General features: G+C 47.9%; 1 non-coding gene across 1 annotated transcript; it reads right to left on the minus strand.

Annotated features, from left to right (window-relative positions):
- Positions 1-3,338: 3,338 nt before the first annotated feature.
- On the minus strand, positions 3,339-3,409 carry TRNAG-CCC (transfer RNA glycine (anticodon CCC)). Its single transcript has one exon. It is a non-coding gene; the product is annotated as a tRNA-Gly (tRNA).
- Positions 3,410-7,922: the final 4,513 nt, after the last annotated feature.

Genomic DNA, 7,922 nt, shown 5'->3' on the forward strand with positions numbered 1-7,922 from the left:
ATATATATATATATATATATATAGAGAGAGAGAGAGAGAGAGAGAGAGAGAGAGAGAGAGCGTTCACCAAGCCACTTGCTACTTTGGCGGACACAAGGGGTGCTGTGGTTGAATCAGTGTCGCATACTAGTATGCTTGCACCCAATCGGCTTCAGGCGGGTCGATTACACTTAGTTCACAGACAACACACACATCCAAAGCCACTACAACACTACAAGCACTTCTCACCCTACATAGAGTCTCTACCAGACAGCCTATGCCACTGGGTAGAGATACATTGGCTGTATCGTCCCTGCTTCGGTAGGGATAGGCCGGTCCTGCAGTGGACCTCAACGGCTGATGATGATGATATATATATATATATATATATATATATATATATATATATATATATAGGTAGATATACATTGGCTGTATCGTCCCTGCTTCGGTAGGGATAGGCCGGTCCTGAAGTGGACCTCAACGGCTGATGATGATGATGATGATATATATATATATATATATATATATATATATATATATATATATATATATATATGAGGTGTGTCAGAAAAGTTCCAGGACTGAGTGTGCTGTGTGAGCTATGAGTGGGAGAGGGATTAGCGGGTTGCGTCACCGTGTGACGTAATATCCAGGGAGTATATGACTGTGATCTCAGCTCTCTGCAGCCATTGATCTTTTTTTCACAAACTTTTGTATACATGTCCTCTGTTTCAGGTCGACAAGCGATGAGCACAGAGCAACGAACCAACCTGAAGTTTCTGGTCCGGTTGTGGAAAACTCCGTCTGAAGCACGGGGAATGCTGCAGCAGGTGTACGGAGATGAAACGATGTCATGCTCACGTGTTTTTGAGTGGTACAAGAGGTTCAAAGAGGGATGCGAGGACATGGAAGACCACCCCAGGAGCGGAAGGCCTTCAATGAGCAGGACTGAGTCCAACGTTGAGCGTGTCAGGCAGATTGTGTGTGGCGATTGTAGGTTGACTGTTCGACTGATCGCAAATAAGCTGGGCATGAACCGGGACAGAGTCTGGAAGTTTATCACTGAAGATTTGGGTATGTGGAAAGTCTGCGCAAAGATGGTGCCGAAGCTGCTGAATGATGACCAGAAGGATCGGCGCATGCAGGTGCGTCAGGACATCCTCGAGCTTCTTGAAACCGAACCAGACTTGCTAGGGAGAGTCATCACTGGTGATGAGTCATGGATCTTCAAGTACGACCCGGAGACCAAACGCCAGAGCCTTCAGTGGAAGAGTCCGATGTCGCCAAGGCCGAAGAAAGCAAGACAGTCGAAGTCCAAAGTCAAAGTCATGTTGATCGCATTCTTCGATGTGAGGGACATTGTCCCCACCGAGTTCTTGCCACAGGGCCAGACGATTAACCAGCACGCCTACAAAGAGATCCTGCAGCGTTTGCTTCGTTCAGTGCGCGAGAAGAGGCGAGAGTTGTGGCAGGACAACTCATGGTTGCTTCACCATGACAAGGCGCCTGCTCACAGTGCCCTGAGCATCCGACAGTTCCTGGCCGAGAGGAACATCGCCGTGCTGGAGCAACCTCCCTACTCACCCGACCTGGCTCCGCGTGGTTTTTTCCTCTTCCCCAAGCTCAAGGGGGTCATCAAGGGGACCCGTTTTGAAGACGTGGAAGACATCAAGATGGCCGTGACGACAGAGCTGCGGAGGATCCCGGAAGAATCCTTCCAGGAGTGTATGGAGGCGTGGCAGAGAAGGATGGGAAAGTGTGTTAGACTCCAAGGGGATTACTTCGAAGGGACAACTCGTAGTTTGTAGTTTGGATTTGAAATATATCTTCTTTGACATCAGTCCTGGAACTTTTCTGACACACCTCGTATATCGCTATAATGATACCACTTATAAGTACTGGCCTAGGATATATATGGGTAGATATGCTGTTATCATAACCAAAAATCTAGCCAACGTCCCCAGCTTACATCTTGCTTACTTTCCCCTCCCTTCTGCGTCCTTCAGACTCATAATCTCCATTAATTGCTATTCATTTTATTTTCTTCCCAGTTTCAAACATTTTTCCTCTCTCCTACTTACCGTTCGCCTTTACCTCCATTCATGTCCGCCTCTCTCCTTACGTTCTTCTTTCCCGCTTCTTTCTATGCCTGCTACCATTCTCCTCATCTTAACTCTTGCACTCTTACATTTCACAACCAAAATTCATCCTTCTTTCAGTTTCATCAGTCTCTTTGTTCCTTCGTTCTTCCCTCTCTCTTCCATTCCTCTTGTCATTTTCTCAACTCTTAAACTCTTACATTATTCTCCCCTTCTCCCATTCTTATATCTCCTCTCTCCCCCCTCCCCCCCCTCTCTCTCTCCATTCTTCCCACCTCACTTTCCCGTACTTCTGTCCCTTTATTTCCTCATTCGTTTCATATGTTTCTCTCTCTCTCTCTCTCTCTCTCTCTCTCTCTCTCTCTCTCTCTCTCTCTCTTACTTCCTCGTGTCTTGATTTTCTTCTAATCCTATCCCTGTTCTTAAATCATTCCTTCCCCTCCCCCTTCTTCCGCTTTTTCTCTCCTTTCCTCCCTTTACGTCCTCGTTTCATTTCCTAGTTCTGCCTTCCTTTCATTTATCTTTCCTCTTCAGTCGTAAACGCTTGCCAGGTGTAAGAATGACTCTATTTTTTACGGCAATTTACGGATCACTTGGCCTTGTTAGATGTGATTAGCCTGCATCCCACATTACAGAGCGTAGTCAGCAACGATACAGAAAAGGCAGACATGATCTATCGTTATCATATGCTTTAGAAATTACTGTACAAAACAGGGGGCTTCACACCTTGCTTTCTCTCTCTTGCATTCACTTAGCAAAAACCCTTCCTCTTCCTTTTCTTTTCACGTTCACATTTCTTATTGATCTCTCGTTCTTTCATCTCTCTTCCACTTCTCTTCTCTCCCTCTTCTTCAGTCTTACACACTCCTATATTTCTTGTTACGTACCCTTCCTTTTTTTTTTTTTTTTTTTTTTTACGTGTCCGACTCTGGGTAAAGGCTTCAAGACCTATTCCCAAGTCTCCTTGGGGCCCAGTAGTCCTCCTACATCTCCACATGTCGCCATTTTGTTGTTAACACCCATACCACCATCCATACTGAATACATGCTAGGGCTGTCTCATAAAGGACTGGTGTACTGGTATTAGCGGGGGTACTTTTATGACATGTCGGCGGGTCATCTGGTAGATCAGAAAAGTCTGCTTTTTAAGAAATTCAAATCCTTAAACTCTTCCCTGCCCCTGCCGGGATTCGAACCTGGGTCCATTAGGACTGCAGGCCGCCTCCCTAACGATTCTGCCACGGCCTCCCCTAAAAAGTGCGCCGCCCGGGACTCGAACTCGGGTCGCAAGAATGGGAATCTTGCATGATACCACTACACCAGCGGCGCCGTGAACAATCTTTTCCTCTGTCTTTTCCATTCCTCTACTTTTCTTCCCTCCATTTCATCCTCTTTACACCTTGTTTCTCTAGTTCTTCCTTTTCTTCTCCACTCCTCTTTTCTACTTCGCTTTCTTCGCGACCTTTGCCCTCTCGCATTTCTTTCTCAACCCTTTCGAAACCCTCTTGCCTTCTCCTACCTGTCTTCCATTCCTTCTGGCCTCATTTTCTCCCTTATTATTCACCTCCCTTCTTCCTTCCTCTTCTCCCCTCTAATCCCCTCCATTCCCTTCTCACTTCCTTTCCTCCCTTCTCATTCACTTGCCTATTCTCCCGTCTCCAACCCTCCTATCCAGTCCTCTCCCTTTCTTCTCTCTTCCCACCCCGTCATCTACCTCCCTTCTATCCCATCCCTTCCTCTCCACTCGTTTCTCTTCTGTCTCCTCCCCTCCCCTCCCTTCTCTCCTCTCCCTTCCCTTCTCAAGATTTTCCCTCCTCTTCCCTCCTGCCTCTCCCTTTTCCTCCACTCCCCCCCCCAAGCCTTTACCTTTCATCTTTCCAATCCTCTCTTAACTCCTCATCCATTCCTTACCTTCCCGTTTCTCTCCTTGCCTCCTCACTCCCATCCTTCTCTCTCCTCCACTACATTTTTACACTCTTTCCTGCATTCCTCCACTTATCTTCTACCCCTCTCTCATCTCCCTCTTTACATCCTTCCCTCTCTCATCTCCCTCCTTACCTCCACCCCTCTCTCATCACCCTCCTTACCTCCACCCCTCTCTCATCTCCCTCCTTGCCTCTACCCCTCACTCCCCCCTCCCCACCTTGGTCTCCATTAACACTATATCAGGACTGTTTGCTGGGCGTAGCTTGGTGGCGGCCTGAGATATTACCGCCTCCCTTGACCACCCCCTGTAAGTACCCTCTCAGGCCCTCCCTCGCCCCCTTCATGTCCCTCTCTCACCATCTTTCATTTTTCTTATACGCACCGTCGCAATCCACTTCAGTTCTCCTTCATGCCCCCTTGTAAGTCCCCTTCTTAGAGCCCTTTACTTCCTCCTTTCTGGCACCCCTTAAGTTGTCTGTGATTCCCCTTCTATTCCCATTTTTCACCTCGTCTGAGATGTTCCCGGAAGTCTTCTTCTAGTCCCCCTTTTGGCACCATTTAAGTCCCCTTCTCATGCCCTTAAAAAGCACCAATCTTAGGTGACATTCTTGCCTTCTCTCACCCTCTTTAGCTCTTCCTCTCGACTCCCTCTCCCTAGTAAGTCATCCTTTAGCCCCCGTTTAAGTCCATCTCTTCGCCCCACTCCTCCCCCCCCCCTTTTTTTCTTTCAGTCCCCCCTCCCCCTCCTCGAAATCTCCCTCTTGGTCCACTTTTACCTTTAGATTTTCCTCTTTACTCTCTCTCGCCCTCCTCCTCTCTAATCCTAACAAGCAGCCTCGAAAGGACCATAAGGTCTGTTGCTGTTTGCTTTCCTGTGTAATCCTGTGTAAAAAATCCCTCCTCTCAAATCCCACTTTAAGTTCTCCTTTCACCCCCCTCCTGGCCCTTACTGAGAGAGAGAGAGAGAGAGAGAGAGAGAGAGAGAGAGAGAGTGTGTGTGTGTGTGTGTGTGTGTGTGTGTGTGTGTGTGTGTGTGTGTGTGTGTGTGTGTGTGTGTGTGTGTGTGTGTGTGTGACACAGGGATAAATATTCAGTTTAATTCACGCACCATAAAATACCGCCATCAAATATGCAAAACTCGCTCCACTAACTCCATTATGAAAACAGAATTGGATTTACTACCACACACACAAATTAGAACAAAACAAGGCAACTATAAATAAAGCCTGTTTTGTCTTTTAATTCACCACTTCAGTTCGAGGATGTCCTTGCTGCCAACGGACGCGTATTCTGTTTGGCACGAACGTCTGGTGGTGAAGGGATCATCATCATCGTCATCATGAGTTACGAAGCCTCATCAATGCAAAATAGGACCCTGAGCCGTCGGTTAAGAAAGCTCTCAAACACCTGTTCCTAAGCGGTTTATTCTTTTGGATAAGCTTGCTTTATATTCTTATGTACGTTACTTATGCAGAATTTAGTGATACTGGAAGGATTTATTCGACACAGAACAGGATAGTAAGGTGTAATATGCAAAATAAATCGTTTAGGAAAACGTGTCAGGGAGCTTCCTTAACCAGCGAGAATACCATCGCTAGACACATGGGACGACTATGTGTATTCCTCCCTCAGACCACTCCCACCTCCCTCAGACACTCCCCCCTCCCTCAGACCACTCCCCCCTCCCTCAGACCACTCTCCCTCCCCAGACCACTCCTCACTCCCTCAGACTACTCTCCCCTCCCACAGACTACTCCCCTCTCCCCCAGACCACTCCCCTCCCCCACGCCCGCCCCTCTCCCAAACTCCTCCCTTTCCCCAGACCACTCCCATCCTCCCGCTTCCCAGACCACTCTCCCCTCCCCAGACCACTCCCCCTCCCCCAGTCCTCTCCCTCCTTCCCAAAACACTCTCCCCCTCCCCCAGACCACTCCCAACCACTCCCCTCTTCCACAGAGCACTCCCCCCTCTCCAGACCACTCCCCTTCTCCCAGTCCTTTCCCTCCTCCCCCAAACACTCTCCCCCTCCCCAGACCACTCCCTCCCTCCCTCAGACCACTCCCCTCTCCCCCAGACCACTCCCCCTCCCCTGGCCCCTCCCCTCTCCCCAGACCACTCACCCCTCCCCAGACCACTCCCCCTGCCCCAGACCACACCGTAAAGGTATTCCCCCAGTATAAATCACCGTTTTCGGCACAGTTTTTGGAACAGTTTGTCTCTGGCATTCAGATTTGCCAGGCTCTAACTCTCCTTCTCTGTCTTCTCTATAGCTGTTTCTGTGCTGTCTCTCTCTCTCTCTCTCTCTCTCTCTCTCTCTCTCTCCATCTAACTCCGCTGCTTCTCACCCTCCTTCCCCCTCCCTCCGCTCTCTACCTTCTCCCTCTTCACCAATCCCTATCTTTCTTCACCTGGCTAAAAATACACACCTATAATTTAATCAGTCTCCATTTACACCTGAAGACGCTCCAAATCACCCCGAAATTACTGTATCTTCCCACAAAACAAATATTCTATAATTGAACATAATTCTTTCATGTAATTTTATGGACAGTTCACCATTTATTTGTGGTAGGTGGGGGCGCTCACCATCCACTCACTCGATGTAGTGCTGCTGCCGGGTGTCTCCCATTTCCTCTTCTCCATCCTTCTTTCATTCCATCCTCTTCTGTCTTCCTTAACTTCATTCTTTCCTTGTCCTTCTGCCTGTGGGTAACTTTACACTTCCTCTTCTGTCTTTCTTTCCTTCATTCTTTCCTCTTCCTTCTGCCTGTGGGTGACTCTACACTGAGTGACAAGCCAAATGGTTTCCTGTACACCAGGAAACCATTTACTATGCTGGATGGTAACCATATAACCAAATTATGGCGCCTGGTGGATTAGTGAGTAATTATTGCGCTCCAATCGGATTGAGCCGGTGAAGGTTTATATCCAAGGGCTGGTTGGGGTTGACTGCTCATGTAATGCCACTCAGGGATGAGTGAGGCTGGTCGGGACCAACTGCTTAGCCCCGGACTCCTACGCTCCTCATGGGGCAATGTACAGTAGGACTGGATGATGGATGGATGGATTCACCATTTATTTTTTCGTAATGGTCGTTGAAGGAACCAATGCGGCGATACTTAATTGTGTTCTTGTACAGTCTGAAGCCGGATCCCGTGAAAGGCGGTCGGGACCAGGATATGTCCAGGAATTTTTGGTCACAACCCCCACGCACGCACGCACGCACACACGCACACACACACACACACACACACACACACACACACACACACACACACAGTCACAAAACCACCCTCTTCCCCTTCCTCACTTAAATACACATAGGGCCTCGCAGAGTGTGTGTGTGTGTGTGTGTGTGTGTGTGTGTGTGTGTGTGTGTGTGTGTGTGTGTGTGTGTGTGTGTGTGTGTGTGTGTAGGGGGGGAACAGGTCTACCTACGTACTATTTTTATGCAATTTCTCCCTCACAGATCTGATATTTACTCAACGCAGCATATTTATCACACCGTCGACGTAAATAAATCACAGTTCAAACATAACTCAGTGCCTCGGTGTGATTTGCAAATGTGTAAATGCGTACCGGTATGTAGGAAAGACTTCAGGGTCATACTTTAGGTGCCAAAGGAGCGCCCTCAGCATCTCTACCTTAGCTAAATAAATTGTCTACTGCAGCCTAAAGGGGGCTGGACGTGTAAGTGACAGGATGTTTGTTGCTTATCCATCATGAGTCAGACAATGGCGAGAATCATTTTTTTTTTTTCTGGATGTCTAATTTTCAATCTCGTGCTTTCAAGTAAACCGCAAAACCTATACGTTTGACTGACACTGGCCAAATACTTTTTCCAGATGAACTATAATATGGAAAGTATTTAAAAGAGGCGATGTTTCAAAAACCTATGTCTCATAGTCTTTACTGG

This window comes from Coenobita brevimanus, chromosome 1 (assembly GCF_032717465.1).
Source record: "Coenobita brevimanus isolate Jiangsu-jjx chromosome 1, ASM3271746v2, whole genome shotgun sequence".
Lineage (NCBI taxonomy): Eukaryota > Metazoa > Arthropoda > Malacostraca > Decapoda > Coenobitidae > Coenobita > Coenobita brevimanus.